Source organism: Cryptomeria japonica, chromosome 5, assembly GCF_030272615.1.
Source record: "Cryptomeria japonica chromosome 5, Sugi_1.0, whole genome shotgun sequence".
Taxonomy (NCBI): domain Eukaryota; kingdom Viridiplantae; phylum Streptophyta; class Pinopsida; order Cupressales; family Cupressaceae; genus Cryptomeria; species Cryptomeria japonica.
The window spans coordinates 337,850,941-337,869,284 of record NC_081409.1 but is presented as its reverse complement, the minus strand read 5'-3'; the positions used below and the strand labels follow the sequence as shown (position 1 = coordinate 337,869,284).

At 33.1% G+C, this 18,344-nt stretch overlaps 1 long non-coding RNA gene across 2 annotated transcripts in view; it reads right to left on the bottom strand.

The window, feature by feature from the left end:
* Nucleotides 1–324: 324 nt before the first annotated feature.
* Nucleotides 325–18,344, bottom strand: part of LOC131034085 (uncharacterized) — a 41,776-nt gene continuing 23,756 nt past the window's right edge. The window contains exon 4 of one of the 2 annotated variants that reach the window (XR_009103736.2): nt 325–745. This is a non-coding gene — a long non-coding RNA (uncharacterized LOC131034085). Of the gene's footprint in view, nt 746–14,658; nt 15,077–18,344 lie in introns of those variants that run through there. The other variant, XR_009103737.2, reaches the window with a different exon arrangement.

Below are 18,344 nucleotides of genomic sequence, written 5' to 3'. Positions count from 1 at the left end.
TCATTCACTATTAAAATCAAAAAGTAAAATACATTTATCAATTGACCTATTCTAAAAACTTGAACTAATCTGATTAAACACGAATCTAAACATGTATTTAAAGAATCGGCTAACCTTAAAGTCTACTAAGATAAGAATGATTTGCAAATAGTAGCTATGAACTAAAAATGATTTTTTCAATTTTAAATTTCAAATATAAAACTTTCTGAAAGAAAGGTAACTGGAAAACAAACATGAAACAAATAGAAATAAGAAATAAAACAAGATCGTCTCCCTTCAGTTGAGCAGGCCTTTCTCTCCCTCTGGTGGGATCTTTCAACACCGAAATTTAAATCCACTTCCAACTTGCATTCAAATTGGCTACCATGGGGGAGCGAAACAGAGTTTTTGGAACATCACAGAGTTGAAGGAAAAATAACAATGCTAGACAACTAATGGTTGACTAACTATTTCCTACTAAGAACAGATGGATATATAGGCATATCCATATTTGAATTGTAAATGATGAGTTACCCACTCAGATGAGCAACGACTGCAAATTAAAATATAGAAAACTCAATATTTTTTATTACAATGATTTATTTTATTGTTGATGAAACTGTTAGTTTCATAGACAATCAATGAAGTCAAACTGGAGAGAACCATTGCATCACTCATTTGGAGCAACCAAGAGCATAATTATGAGTTCAACGTCGTTGGACAGGAAGTTCATGATCGATCGCCTTGAAACAACCCTTTAAAACATCTGAAACAATATCCAAGAAAGTAGGACAAGCACATAACAATAAAGATTCTAGATAATGGTTTTTTCTCCATTAGTTTAGCCACTAAAGTAATGCATTCAATACAAAACATCATTTCTAATATATATCTTCTAAATTAATCAAATATAAGAGCAAAAGAAGTAAACATACAAGTATATAGTCTACTGCCAAACACATTAATTAACAAAATAAACAAAGTTTTAAAGTATAAACCAAGATTTAAAATGTCTTTTTTAAGCAGTCATCATGGCATTTGTAATATGTTCTTGCATACTAAGTTATTAGGCAATTATTTGAAGATGTAGCACTTAATACATGAAGTATGTTGAATTGATACAATGAATTTCGTGATATATTGAATTATATATATAATGATGATAAAATGCTATACTGTGATGTTATAACGTAATTATTTTTTATCCTATAATATCTAAAGTTAGCTAAGTGATTATTATTTTATACAACACCCTAGATCACAAGTCTAAATATTTTCAACTCAAGTCATCAAATAACAATTATTTGGAAAGAAATGTTCAAACAAGAGAGGGATTGGGCTAAAATTATTAAACTTAAATATCTCAATGGTCTAGAAGGATTTGTTCTCTTAAATTATCAATTCCTACCAATAAGTTTTAATTTTGGAACAATCTTGTGAAAATCAAGGATGTTAGTGCTAAGAGAGAAAAGTGGAAAATTGATAAAGGAGATACCATTAGATTCTGGTTGGACCCTTGGATCTCGAACAATCCTCTTTCTTGGAACCACTTATATTCTATAGTTAGACTGGCTTTGGAAAGAAGACTTGAAAGTTTTATTAAGGATTACTAGGACCCCTCAGTCTTCCCCAAATTAGAGAATTGTTCTAGATTGATTTAACCCTCTTCTTTGCACTATTTTTTAGGATCTCTTGGCTTGCATCTCAAGTCATAAGTGCTACATGATCCACCATTACAAATAAACTCTTATTTGGCCTAAATATTGAAATGTAGATTATTATGTGAAATCAGGTTTTAATATGTTGGAACCTTTCTAGCCCCTATCTTCAACTAGAAGAATTTGTGGAAGCATAGTGTCCAACCTAAAATTCATTTCTTCTAGTAAACAGATACAGTCAAGGTAGGGAGGTCCAATGAAGGAAAGCCCCACCTTGTAATCTAGAACATAAACACCATGAATGATAGAGGAATCGGTTTACACGACACAAGATACAACTAGGGAAAAGAGGGAAAAGGAGCAATATTTAAAATAATTTGACAAATTGCATATGTCCTTAGGCTTTACAAATGCTAGGCTGCAACCCAGGGTAACAAGGTGATTCAAACAACTCAATTTATTGATCTAATAGATCATCTGCCTTCAACTCTGTCTTCTACTCTATCTATTGATCTGAACCTCAGTCTGCCAAACCAAAATACCTCAGTGCCTCTGGAATCTACACCTTTTCTAAATCTTATCTTTTGCAGATCTTCTCCCCTCCAAATGAATCTCCATCTTCTCCTTTATACCATCTGCAAGCCTCAACAACTTAATCAAATCGGCCAAAATGCTCTAGTTTATGAAGAAACGTGTAAACACAAACTCAGCAGCCAAATCATCAAAACACCTTAAGAAATATTTAGGACTTCAAGTGGATCTCCACGAACATTGGCCAAGTCCAAGACAACACTCCCATATGATCTGCAAGTCATGGAAATGATCCGCAACCTAATACCGGACCAATATCAAAATTGATATCTATAAGAACAACATGGTAAGGACAAACCAACACCAAAATAATACCAAAATAGATATCTCACCGGAATCAAATCCAAATGCCATGAAATTTGAATGTGTTTAATTCAAGGATCTCTAGATGCTAAATCCAAATCTACAGCTTTAAAATCGCAAATATGAAGAAACACAAAAATCTCCAAGGTCACCTCCTCAGTAACCAGCAACTCCACGGTCAATTGTTCCAACCAGATGAACTTCTTAGATGCCCCTGCATCAAACTCTCAGGGTTATTTGAAAAGTGAGTCCCATCACTTTGATCTGCAACATGCCACAATCAATGCTATCTTTGGAATTGGTTTGGCAATTTGTTCATAGGTATTTGCAACTGCCTCAGCTTTGGCAATCTAACTACAAGTTTCAATTGCCTCTCCTCAGCGATCTACTGGACTCTATTGTAGCATGTCTTAATCGGCAATCTGTTCAAGACAACCTGCCAACTGCCTCAAGTTCTTGCTTCTATGTTTAGTGGTCTGCTTGCAAGCCTTGCACTGCCTCAATGCTCGGAGATCTGAACAAGTCTTCAAGCTGTCTCAAGTTCTCTCCTTCCAACCGGTTCAATACCTGCTCTGGTACCATCTGATGTATTCAAGGTAGGGAGGTCCAATGAAGGGTAGCCTCACCTTACAGCCTAAAACATAAACACCATGAATGATAGAGGAACCGGTTTACACAACACAAGATACAACCAAGGTAAACATGGAAAAGGAGCAATCTTTAAAATAATTTAACAAATTACATATGCCCTCGGGCTTTACAGATGTTAGGCCGCAGCCTAGGGTAACAAAATGATTCAAGCAATTCAATTTCTTAATCTAGTAGATCACCTGCGTCCAAATCTATCTTTTTCTCTATTTGTTGATCCGGACCTCAGTCTGCCAAACCAAAACACCTTAGCACCTCTGGAATCTACATCTTTTCTAAATCTTATCTTTCACGGATCTTCTCCCCTCCAAATTTCTTCCCCTTTATATCATCCGCAAGCCTCAACAACTTAATCAAGTCAGCCAAAATGCTCCAGTTTATGAAGAAATGTGTAAACACAAGCTCATCGGCAAAATCACCAAGAACACCTCCAAAAATGTTTAGGACTTCGAGCGGATGTCCACAAGCATTTGCCAAGTCCAAAAGAACACTCCCATATGATCTGCAAGTCACGAAAATGATATGTGACCCAATACCAGACCAATACCAAAATCGATGTCTGTAAGAACAACACGGTAAGGACAAATCAATGTCGGAACAATACCGAAATTGATATCTCACCGGAATCAAATCCAAATGCCATGAAATTTGAATATGTTTAAGTCAAGGATCTCTAGATGCTAAATCCAAATCTGCGGCTTTAAATTCACAAATATGAAGAAATGCAACAATCTCCAAGGTCACCTCCTCAATAACCAGCAACTCCACAGTCAACTCTTCCAACCGGATGAATTTCTCGGATGCCCCTACATCATAGACGAACTTCCATTGTAAAATCATTACAATCGATAACCTTTAAAAGAGAGGGATGCAACTAGTTAATAGATGCTTCCTTTATGGATAGGATGAATAATCTATTGAATATCTCCTAATTAATTGCAACTGCAACTAGAATATAAGACAAAAGATGGTTGGCCTTTACCTTATTTCATGGGGGTGGCCAAAAGATATTAAAAGCATGTTTGAGAGAAGGTCCTCCTCTTCTTCTCATCCCCTCATAAAGTAATTATGGTGAATGACTTTCCTTTACATTGGTTGGAGGATCTAGAAGGAATGAAATAACAAAATTTGTAGGAATAGAAAATGTTTTTGGCATATCCTATTGGAGTCTAGCTGTAATGCTATAAAAGAAAACATCAAAGAAGATAATCTAAAAAATCCACCTAAAAACCTTAATAAGATGGAAACTAGAATTGCTAGAACATGGATTGTATTAGGTTTATTGAACATAGTGGACAATACTAAAGCCTTCACTAGAGCAAGTACTTCATGGTCCTTGTTGCTCCTTGTTGGTTAAAACTTAATTTTAATATCTCTTCTCATTGCACCTAGGGTAGATGGTACGGGTAGCATAATGCAAGAATACAAATGGAAGTTGCTTATTCCATCAACCTAGGTGTATAGACATCACACTTTGTTGAGGTGGTTGTGACATATCATGGCATTATTATAGAAAAAAATAAAGGTCCTAAACTCATCATTATATTTAAGGTGAATCTATGAATGTGATCAATCTCTTGAATGATAAGGTAAATCCTAGTTGGTCGATCTGTGATTTGATTATTGAGACTCATAACCGCATCACTTCTTTCCAAAATCACATGGATATACACATATATAAGAAGGATAACCATTTTTCAAATCTTCTTGCTAATCTGGTTACTTATAATAATGATTCTTTCACATGGAACAAAGATTCCTTTTTTTTGACTCACATCACCCAAAGATTACTCCTCAATTCTCATGCCTTTCACAATAATATATTGTCTTTGGGATAGCATGTTTGTACTATTTTGTCAATGCTTTATGGGGCCATTAATTCCATCTCCTAAGGTACTACAACCTACGTTTTTGTCTCCTTCCTTCAACTCTAGCTTTCATCATTTTATTTTGAGTTTATCACTTTGGATCTATGGGTAGGGATTTGGCCCAAATTTTACCCAAGGAGTATGATAATTTCAAGATTGACAAGAAGCTATGGGAGATGTTGGAGGAGGGAAAACTTGCCCCATACATTGTGGCTACGCAAGGGTTCGATAAGTTCATCTCTATGAAATTTAAAAATACCTAGAATAGTTTACTGAGAGTTAAGGGCATCTCCTTTCCGGTATTGATAGAGACCATTTCCACTACCATGGGTATCCCCAATGAAGGAGTTCAAATAGTATAAAAATGAAGGGCGATTATAGGGAGGACATGATTATTTTTTTAAAAGCTCACAAGAAGTTCAATCAGCTCTAAAATGGCTTTAATAAAGAACTCTCTGGTGTCTGTGATAGGGTTGCCAAATTCCTAATGAGGTTTATCACTCTAGAAGGTTTCTATAAGTCGTTTCATGTTTTCTTGTTCCCGTTGCTAAGCCATTTCAGACATCATGTCGAGCTTAACATTATATATTGGATTTATAAGTCCCCGAAATATTTTGTAGGGAAAATAGTTGTCTTTATTAAACCCCCTCCCCATAAGGGTTTTATTCTTTGCCTCTTATAGTAAAATCTGGCACTTACCCTAGTTTTTAACCCAAATCCTAGAATTTTTAATCCTTCTATGCTAGTGCAATATGCAAACCCCAACTTACCCACCCTATGTATGGCCTCTACTTTGGCCACTTTGATCCCCACTCCCAATCTTACTTATAATTCATCTCTATGGCCCTCTAATTCTACCCTTAGCACCCTAAACATTCCAATTGACATTTCTCTTTTGTCCTCAAAAGGCAAAAATTTCTATTTTTCTAATTAATCAAAGGTCTCTATTGTTCCAGACACTAGCCTTAGATCTGATTCATTGTTGATATTTGGAAATATCTTTACTTCCCACTCAAACTCCCCTAAACTTGTTGCTCACTCAAATGTCCCTCCCTATTCCCCATAAAGATTTCCCTATAAAGTAGGATAAGGTGTCAATTTTTATGCCTACCCAAACCCAATGCATCTCATGCCTTAAACTTCAAGAGAAAATGAAGGAGATTTGCAAATCATTTCATATTCATATGGATCTCTCTAAAAGGAAAATGATCCAACTATATAAAGAAAAAAAAAGAAAATTCAAACCCTATAATTTTTGGTTTTTAAGAAGGCACAAGATAGGTTGGAGGAATTCCTTCATGAGCATGTGTGGGAGAAAATGAAGAAAATTACATAAACATTTGAAGATTGGAGGTCAATTGAGAAGCAAGTTCTTCTATCTCAATTCTAGAATTATTTTGGTGTTACTCTAGCCCCCTACTATTTGAAAGGGCTAGCAGGGGGGAACCCTCATTAATGGATAGATTCAGTGAACCTATGCAAAAAAACATCAAAAAAGATGTAGGGTTAAAAAAGAATTCTCAAATTATCTAGGAGGTTGCCAAATTGAAGGAGAACTAGGGGGTTCTCATGAAAAATATTCAAGATATTATCAAGTAATGCAATGACTTGGTCAAAACTACAACAACGACCATTCAAGTTCTATATTAGGAATTGGTGAGAAGAAAGGAGAAGAGGATGAGAAGGAATGTGGTGACCTTGCCCCATTGTAGCCTCCCATAGCAAGTGCAAAAAAGATCAAACATGTGATTGAGCTCCCTAACTCTCCCCAACAGACCTTAATGTTGTTGTTGGTTCATCTATCCTAATTAGAGGGGTGTCATTTGAAGATCGTCTAGAGTTTTTTATAAAAAAAATGGTAGGCCATTAAGGGCCCAAATTCCCTCAATGATATTTAGTTGTTAGTTGGTTCCTCGCTATTTTTTGTGTTTTTTGATATTTTGTTTAAATAAATTTTAGTTTAGTTTTTTCTCAATCTCACATCTTATGAGATTTGTTTATCTTGCCTCCCTGGCTAACTTGTAATGGGTCTAGCCCTCCCAATTCTTATCTAATAAAAATAATTAGTTAAAAAGTGATCGGCCTAAAGTTTGTATTAAATTTGATTTTGAGATTTTGCAGACCTAATCCATATCTAAAAATATAAACTAGACTAAAATACCCAACTATGAGTTTAAACTAAGTTAGAGAATAGGGAATCTTAAAAAATAGATTTAGAATCTTGGGATGCATGAAATTAGATTCAATCAAGATTCAAATAAAAATACTATATTTGATGAAAAACTATTTCACTTGTACACTAATCATTACATATAAGACAAACAAATGAAAATGAATAAAAGGGGAGAACAGAGATAGAACCCAAATACTTGGCATGATTAATATTTTCATAATTTTATAAATCAAACTAAAAACTATTTATATTTATAGTTTGACTTACATTTTGAGTTCAATATTATACATGTCGATATTTTATATCTCTAAATTTATTCTGAATATATTTTTTAATAACTTAATTTTATAATATAAAAAATTATTTACAAAAAAAGAAAGAATAAGGCATTTATATAACCTAACCATCTATAGGTCTCAACTTAATATTACATCAATGAACTCACATCCACAAATATTTTGCTAGAATAGATATGCATATAGTGTGGGAGATTAACATTGTAACTAGAAATAAACTAGAAAAATAATGAGGTTCTATTCATTATTTTTTATTAATAAAATAGCAAAACAAGGGTGTTGACCCTATACAAAGACAAGCCAAAAAGGCTACATAGAACTTGTCAAGAACAAGCTTCTGATAGCAAAGACCTAAATAGCCCACTTACAACACACTAGCAGAGCAACTAGTAACCCACATCAAGGGTGAGTAGAAGTTTCACCCACAACTCGAGGAAGAGTTTGGGAATAAGAGGAAGAGCAATATTTCCTACGTCGATGAATAACGGTCCAGACAATACTATCATATGGAACAACAACACAAGGGGGAGAAAGAGGATTCCCCTTAGTGGGACTAGCAACATCGGGAGTAGGATGTTGAATAGGCAACAAATCCACCACTGAAGGCTGGAGCAGAACAGAAGCAACAGTCAGAGAAGTGTCCACAAGTCTAGAACAGAACACACCAATAGCACGAAGTGAAGGAGGATCCACAGTGTAAGGCCTTCCCCAAACCAAGCTTTGATTTACTTAGTTGACCATGTGTGACCTATTAATAAATGCTTTATAATTCAATAGAATGGACTGTGTTAGATAGATAGATTGGTGAGAAAGGTAATTGAACCAAGTTATGGAGTTATTGCACCTTGTGGTGTACTTTTTGGATATGTTATGAATTTGAAATCCTAAAAGATCCAATGACTGGATAATCTTGATTTAACGTATGTCAGCTATGTCTGGATGTAGAATGTATTTCGTGATTTGATAACAACGATGAATGTTGATGCTTCATTTATATGCTTTATGATAAAGAACTCTATATGATCCTAAGATAGGATAAATTTGAGAGGAGGCATTTCATTATTGGATTTGCATGACTTTACTATGAGGATAGAAATAGGAATGCAGGTTTTAATGTATGGATCAAAATTATGTGAATGATGATAATTGTTATGTGGAGTTATTTGGATGAAAGATGTATTGATTGATAAATGTATATTGTATGCAGAGTGTTTGTAGTGCACTATTATTCAGGTGTTTTATATTACATGAGATTATTTGGGAGTACTAATGTGTAAATTGAGTTGCGCAGGAATTATCCATGTGACCAGGGGAATATTACGGAGAACCAAACCTAGACTTATGTATGTTCGTAAGCCAGGGGTTGTCTATTTGGAGAGACAACACCCCGCTTGTGTTGTATTTTATTCGTAACAGTATATGCTGCATGTGTGTTAAGTGTTATTTAAAGTTATTGTGTAAAATCCACAAGAGACGATTTCATGTTTTAAATTGTAAAAGTGTTTTATTTGTGTCACTTGACACGTGTGGATTTAAGTTTAAATGTTTTATTTTTGTCTCTTGGTGGGAAAGTGTTCAACTATAGCCTTTTCAATTAATGTAACATGATGTAATAAATACCTTGGGAAAAGAATCTTTGGAGAGGTCAACATATGTTTGACCCGAAAATAAACTTCAGAGGGGTTTAAAATGGGTTAAATGAACACCTAGGGGTAGTTTAATAGGGTTTCCTAAAGCCCATAAGGTATACCTAAGGGTTAGGGGTAATTTTAGGCAAGTTTCTACTCCTAAGTGACCTTTTTGACACTTTAAAAATTGGCTTTTCTGAGTTGTGCGAAAATTGAAATTAGAAGTTTGATCTTAGTTGTAAACTTTCCTATTCGAATGAGAGTCTTTTTCCCATTCTGTCTTACTTTCCTTTTTGAGTTTTAGAAACTTGTGAGAACTGAGAGAATGGGCTTCTTAAACAAGAATTTGAGAATTTGAGGGTAATCACCCACTCTCCATTCTTGGAGACAAAAGAATTTTGTAAAGAAAAAGAATGAATTTGGTTTGAGAATTTTAGCTAAGGGTAGAAAGGGAAGAACTGTGGAATTGGGCTGCTCATCCTCAACCAAACTAACCTACCTTTGGGCAGATTAAGGTTGGTCGTATTCATCATATAATAGATTTCTTGTTGCATGTGTTAGTAAGTAATGTTTGTGAAAAAAGATTTGTTTTCATGCATGTTCTCTTGGAGATTTATTTGGAAATTTGTTTATACTTTGTATGTGTGTTTGGGAGTAATCAAGATCTCCTACTCTTGGGAGAGAGGAGGATCTTGTGGGTGGTAGAAGTGACAGCCCTCGAGTGAGGGACTCTCGTTATGAGAGCGATCACAAGGGAATTCATGTGACCCTTGCTGTATGGCTTGTTTATGCATTGGGGGTCATAAGGAGGGAAATAAGGCATGAATGCCTTGGGGGGCATAAAGAATAAAGGGTTGATTTATGTTATACTTGATGTATTTAGTTTGCCATGAGGTGGCTATATGTTTTGGTTTGCCATGAGGTGGCTATATGTTTTACCATACTTGCAGTCTCCTCAGGGTACTTGGTCCACTACCACCCTTGAAAAGACATCACCAATGTGTGGTGCAGTGTAGCCCGGGTTGGGGTTGTGTTTGAGTTGTGTATTTTTCTGTCTTTTGAGTTTGCATGTTTGTTCCCTGTCTAGGGCTTGGTTCTCCGAGCTCGGGGGTGGCTACTAGTTAGCCTAGGCTGGGAGGTGAGCACTCCATGGTCATAGCTTTTGATTTAATTGCAGGTTGTTAGAAGAAAATAAAAGAACAAATACAAGTTGTTGGTTTAATTGTTTGCAGAAAAGGATTTGGAAATGGAGTAATTGATATTATAAGTGCAGAAATGTAAAAGGAAACTATCTATTGTACCCATTTAGGAAAGAAGGTGTAGCTAATTTATCTGAAGTCCTCATATAATAGGAATGAGGGACTAGTTTGGGTATTTCACCCTCTTGTAATAATGTTTATATTGTATTCTGAAAATGCCTTAAAACAATGCATTATTTCTGTAGATTTAATATTGCATAAATGAAAGGATTCTATTGAGTATCAGTTTGCATCGTTCTTAAAATTTTAATGCTTGCATGCATGTTTATTTTGAAAACAAAAATTAGACTATTTTCTATGCAAATCTCTAAGTTTTAAATTAACTAATAAAACATTTACTTGTTGTTAAAATGACTGATTTGTGCCATTTATAGGAATGTGTTTAAATTATAGAATACTGTTATTACTTAATTACAGAGAATAAAATCCAATGATTAAATGAGCAAAATGATTTAAAGAAATTTCATCCCTCTATGGTTGCTACTTATTTCATTAAAATTTGTCTTTTGGATGGTTGCTATATACTCGGACATCATTTAATGCAGAAATAAATCATATAGTTAATCAGATTTAATGGAAATGAATAAATTCTAAAAATATGGTTCTAAGTATATCTAATGCAGCTAACTTCTTTTTTTTTTTTAAAAGAAAACCTATATTTAGTTAGCCTATTTATTTACTTTAGAAACTCAGAAATTAATGAGAATTCCAAAACATAAGCATATAAATAAATATATATGTATCTGAATATATATTTATTTATAAATTTTAGTTTAAATATATATCAACACTTTTAGCTTATTGGTGTATATATATATAAATAAATATATAAATACATACATACATACATACATATATATATATATATATATAAAATTTTAATTAAAAAAAATAAATAAAATAATAATAATAATAAATAAAATACCAACAAGGGGCAAAGGGTTTGAGGTGTGGCCTGGGATCGTCACCACTGTGGTATCCACAGTGAGCGGCGCCCGAGAGTGTCGCCACTGTGGTATCCACAGTGAGCGGCGCCCGGGAGTGTCGCCACTATGGTATCCACAGTGAGCGGCTCCCGGGAGTGTCGCCACTGTGGTATCCATAGTGAGCAGCGCTCAGGAGCGTCGCCACTGTGGTTTCCATAGTGACGGCGCTCAGGTTCGCCGCCACAGTGGTACCCCTGAGACGCCCGCCGCTGACCCGTTAACCCTCGGTCTCTCCCTCCCCACTCAGTTGTTCGGCCACCGCCATTTTTAGTCGCTCGGACCTACATCAAATAAAAATTTTGAAACCTTAACCCAGTATGGGTTAGGGTATTCGAAAAGATATAATAACAATAAAGAATGAAATAAATAAATAATGGGGCCATTTATAATGATTTTAAAAAAAAAGATTAGGGTTTCTATATTTTTTTTTAAATATACAAGTTAAGTGATATGGAATTGTTTAATATAGAAAAAAAATTGTTTTCTTTTTTATATAGGTGAATATATATGTGTTATGGATAAAAGAAATATATATATATATATATATATATATATATATATATATATATATATATATATATATATATATATATATATATATATATATATATATGTGGTTATTAAAATGAATGTATGAATTGGCCATAATATGATGGTCTATTTAAAACGTTCATACTTTTATAAATTGTTAAATAAACCGGTAAATATAATGAAAAAGGGCAAATGTAGATTAAATATTTTAATAATCTAAATATGCCTTTAATATTTAGGTGGGCAAATATATATAAATAAAAAGGGGAGATGTTTAAAATTTGAATTACTTAGGAAGTTAAATCTTCTAAGGAGTTTTAGGTCAAAGTTGGTGAGTTGGTTATAGCTAAGAGGAAATATATTCAGACCAACTAAAATATAAGTTTTAGAGATTTAATCCTATAGAACGATGTTCGTTATGGGTTTAATTGATTCTTTTAGTCGAATTAGTATACACTACTTTTTAATTAGGTAAAATAAAATATAGACATCTATAAAACTATGTGCTTGGACTAATTTAACTAGTTCCTAAAATTAATCGAAGGGCCCCAATTGGAGATTAATTAGATCTTCGATAATTATTTAAAGAGTGATGAATTAAATCAATCTTTTGACTATATTTGATGTGATAATAAAATTAACTCTATTAGCACCCCACAATTAAATTAAATTATTAAGAAAGGGTGTATTAACAGGATGATGGGAGCTTGATATTTATTAAATAATTGATGTCGAACCAAGTAAATTTATTAAAGACTATTTAGTAGAAAAGAATCTATTTAAGTATTAATAAGACGCAACTGAAAAGAAAGGGACTTTCGAGAGAATTTAATAACTCCCTCATGAGACTTATTTGCTCCACTTGCTAATAGAAATTATCATAATTGTCATGTTAGTGTTTAATACCAATTAAGATTTTGCCTGAAACAACTTGTTAAGTTGTCACAACTATTTAAGCAAATGAATGCATGTAATTATGTGTTTTTTTTTGTTTTTTTTTAAATTGTCGGTTGTGTTTTGCCCTGTATTTTGGGCATGACACACAGGCCTAAGGAGGCCACACCATTAGCACAAGGCACAACATCATCCTATGAGGAATCATCACCATCCTATGAAGAGTCATCAGAGGAAGAATCAGAAGTTGGGACAAGGTTCTATCCATTGTTGGATTTTGCTAATGAAAATATAAAGATAAGAATGTTGGTTCAAAGAATTTATGATCTGACTAAATTTAATAACATAATAATTTGATGGCTAGGGAATATGAAGAATCTCAAGTGACTAAAATATATTTTTAAAGGTAATGACAAATGATTTTTTTATCCTATATTTTATATTGATAGTAAAATGGATTTTGAAGGGACCTGAAACTCTAGAAATCGAGGGACTCAAAATTTTATCGATAGCAAAATTGCAGCCAATCTACATTACAATCAATGCTTTGTCTTTATCCTATGTTGATAACAACAATATCACTTAAAAATATAACAACTAGATAAAGGCATTACATGTGAGCAAATAGGTGATGTTGAAGTTATACCATGTATAGCCTATGTGTTGTGATTTCGATTTTTAAATGAACAGTTTATATTTATATTTATATTTATATTTATAGATTTTTTTAGATACTGTAAAGTATGTAGGAGGTATTGTTAGTAGTGTACCAAATTATGTTGTTTTATCAAAATTTAATTGTATAGTTTTAGAATTAAATTTATTGACTCATATTTTATGAATAATAATTCAAACAAATTTATGTCTCACAAATATTTTTTTTCCAAAAAAACAAGCACACTTAACTTGCTACTCCATTTATTAAACAAAAAGATAAATCTTTACGAAAAGAACACATAAATAATATTTAGATCATGCCTATCTTTAACCTTTCTAAAGATTTTACTTTCTACTAAGTTGGATTTAGCTTTGATTGAATCTTGCTCACATGTATAAACACAAGAGAAATAGAAATTGCAAAATCAATCTAAAATTGTAGTCTTATATTTCTGTAAAGAACTCTTTATTGTAGGTGGAATTTTAGTCACTCTACTTAAACATCACATTGATTAATAATCAAATAGTCAATAATGAAATGTTAAATAAATAATTGAATCTTCATAATTATATCTATATACAAAACCATCTAAATTCGATACTTTTTAAAACAAACAATCTTAATAAAATAATGATTATAAAGTCTGAAAAAAGAAGCATTATTTGTAAAACAGACTTATTGAATAAAAACAAAGAAAAACTAAAAGGTTTCTGCTTTACCCAATGATGTGCCAATAATGGCCTCTGCAAAACCTTAATGTGTTTTCTTTTGGTGTGTGCAAGAGTTATATCAAATAATCTATAACACACCAAAGATGGAATATCTATGGCAAACGCTTGACAGATTAAACATCTACTAAGACAGCTAACAGCTAACACTGAAAATCCCTATGGTTGTACTTAAAAGCATTCATAAGAAAACCCTATCATTAGACTGCTTATTGTCACCGGATTACCCGATCCTTTCAGTTTAAACTATAATTAATTTAACAAATAATTATAATATATAAAATAGTTTTTATTTTAGTTCTAAAACTATAAATATATTGATTTTGGATTAGTAGAAATGTAAGTTTGTATGTCTCAATTTCTTTTTATCTAATGTACTATTTAGAATTAATTAAAAATAATATAACAGTAAAAATACAGAATGGATCTGCTGTATAACTCATCGATTTATTCATCATAAAATTACATATTTATATGTACAAGATGATTCAACAACTTTTTGTAAATTGCTATAGAACTTAACAACTAATTGTAGCTGCTCTGCAGCTAACTGACTGAAAATAATGACAATGAACTGAAACTTAAAGACAGATCTACAATTCCACATTGACACTTATTTAAACTCTAATGTCACCTAAACAGCATGAGCATAATTCAGTTATGAACTCCTCTTGAAAATCAAGACATTCTACAGTCAACTTAAAACTGTTCTTTTTTATACACATATCAGCCCTCTTCCAAATGTAGTTTAATCTATTAAATCTGAGCAATTAATATGGTATAACAGAAGCTTGGTGAATGTGTTGTAGGTGATCCTAAAACAGAAGTTGCAGAAGCAATGAGAAGGCTATCATTGTGAAAGTGGTAGCATATGATCTGAGAAAGAAATAAAAAGAATTTCAATCCTGTAAATGTGACAGCAAAATGGGAGCATGGAAGTGGACCAGATACACAATCATAGAGACTACTTTTTAAACATTGAAGTTAGAATTGACTACTAATACAGAATAAAATAGCTCACCTTTACACAAAATTCAAAGGTGAACAAAAGGAAATTTATGTTTAGTATGGATGAAAAAAGGTCTTATCTTAAAAAAGTCTAAATTGTGTACATGTTAAAAAGATTAGTGTGATGTCAGTTTGTAAGTAGATTGTGGTAATTTTTTATTTATTTATTTTTTAAATTTGTTACAGAGGGATATGATTTCTTATTCATTCTTTAAGATGTCGGAATCTTGTATTAAGCAAGACATGATCTTTGGTGGGCTCATTTAAAATCATTCAACTTCACCAGCAGATCAAAGACATTTTTTTTTATATATATATAATTTAATTATTATAAACTAGATGGATGAGTGGAGGAAAAAGAAAAAGAAAAACTAAATGATTGATGGATGGATGGATGGGGAAAAAAAGAGATAAACTATATGATTGATAAATAGATAGATGGATGGATGGATGGATGATGGACAAACAGACAGTCTCAATAGAACTAGCTAACTAGCCTTGAATAGTATTAATATACATTTAAAGGAAGCAAATACATAATTTAAGAATAATAAATCATCAAGATATTGTTTTAATAAAATTATTGGACAAAAAAATTTGAAAAAACTAAAACCAAGAAAATGACTTTATTGAGATAAATCTTAATAATCCTACAAAATATGAATATCTAGTTTAACATACTCAGAAATGGCTACTTAAAGTAACACATATTTAACACTTGAATGGTTATCGAGATTGTAAAGAAAATAAAGAACCTACAAGTCCATAAACCAAGCCTCCATTTCAAGAGGTAGATTCAAACATATAAATAAAATATAAAATCTAAGTAAAGGTAATTATGCAATATAAGTAAACCATGAACCAAGAAAAGTACAAGAGGAACCCAAAAAAAAGAAACTAAGTGTGATTTAATTATGGAAAATTGGAGCTTCTTAAGGTATAGTAAAAATAGGGTTAAGATGTAAAATAAATTGAGAAATTAATCAAATTTCATAGAAATTCATGTAGACAAAATGAATGTAATCTTTTTATTGCATTTTTTTTTTACTAATTAATTTAATTTTTTCTGATATATACATTTGAAAGCAATTTGATATTAATGCTTAAATTATAAAACATATGAAAATCTATATTGATAGGTGATGATTTTGTATTAATATCATATGTTGCAATGATCTAATTATTAATATTAGAAACGAGAGGTAAAATGTTTTAATGTGAAATATGTGCAAGTCTATAAATTTAGAAAGAGTCTTATTTTAGTTTTTGAATATGGGAAAACAGGTTTTGATGGGCCCTTGAACCCCATTACAGCCAAAAGATCAAAAGATTTACATTAAAGTGCAACAAAATGCAAAAGACAGCACCAAAGAAAAAGATAGCTGATGAGAAAAACGTCAGCAAACTAGAGACAGCTAGTCAAAAACCAAAAGGACCAACAGAAAGAGCCCAAATTTAAGTAAGTTCTGAAGCATTTCAGCACCTTCCAGCTCCAACTGTTCCATATTATCAACCGCCCATTTGATTTCCTCAATTTCCTTGCTATCGCTTTGCATCTTTCTGTTGCTCGCCCGCATTCTCTTCCCAAGCCCAGTCTCCTTATCTTCTAGGGTATCTTCCTTCACTTCAATGATTCCCGCCGAAGCCTTATCCCCATGGTCATTCTCAAGCTTACTGATAAGAGCCTTTATACTAGCTGAGGCAGCATTAAGAATCTTATGACTTTGCTCACCAATTTTTTTGAGCGTGTTCTCAACTCCATCAAGTCTTTTTTCAATGGCCCCTACTCTGTTCTCTAGGCTAAGAAAGCTATGTTGATTAGCATTGATGATCTCTTCTCCATTACCAATAGCTTTGGTAAGCTCATTGAGACAATTAGGGAGGGAATTGAATTTACCCAAGCCTAAAGCTTATAAAGTCTCATTTTTTCCTGCTTCCTGGGCTTGCTTGGTTTTAGTGCCAATAATTTCCTTTTGCGTCCAGAGGAGCACCTATTTGAAGCTACCCATGTCATTATTGATACAGAGGTCAATATCCAAGTGATGCTCTTCCTGGGTCTTATCACCTGCAGTCTCAAGATTCACTTCCAGTCCCACCTCCCTTACATCAAAACTCTGAGCTTCTTTCATGGTCGTATCCTCCCCCATTAGGCCCTCATCCTTAGAATCAGTCATGAGAGGCGACCGATTCTTCATTCCCACATCCTTAGTACAAGTGGAGGAGCTTTCCTTTTAGGAGAAAGACTAGTGAGTTGGCTTAGCAAGAAACAAGGATGTGTTTCACAGTCAACAACAGAAGCTGAATACGTTGCTGCAGCATTGAATTGTACCAACATAGCATGGATCAAACAACTGTTGGAAGGTATAAATGAGAAATTTACCGAGCCAATAACTATACTCTGTGACAATACTAGTGCCATTAACATTTCAAAGAATCCTGTTATGCACTCTAAGACAAAGCACATCTCTATCAAATATCATTATCTTAGAGAAGAAGCTTAAGAGAAGAAAGTGGTGTTGGAGTATGTTAGCACAAAGGAACAAATAGCAGATATCTTCACCAAGCCACTGCCAAGGGACACTTTTGAGTATCTCAGAAGTAAGTTAGGGGTCCTACCCCTATCTTCTACTCACTGACTGAGTTCGGTGAAAGCATCAATTCGATGACTCTACAGAATATCTTTTAGGAGTTGATGTTGATTTACACACTTTAGGATGTTTTCTAAAGGCATGCAGGAAACAATGCAGGAAACAATACAGGAAACGGGAATTGAAGACAAAATGCTCTGACCGCGACTAAATTGACACATAACAGCAGGAATTCACTTCTCAGCGGAAGAAATTATGTTTTAGATCTTTACTTTTTGGCATTGTTGTCAAAGGGGGAGAAGACAAAAGAAGAGGAGAAGACTAATGTATGTGGGAGAGTTCTGATGACAAGAGGAGAGCATTTCAGCATTTCAGAATCTCACAGCAATTTGAATCAATTAGATCAAATCAATTGGTTTTGCCATACGGAGAAATTGTTGGCATTTCAATAAGGATATTGAGAAGGTTGTTGATGATTATGGATATAACTGATTAAGGATATTTACTGTCTTAATATTATTATTTTGTCATTGATGTCAAGAAATTGA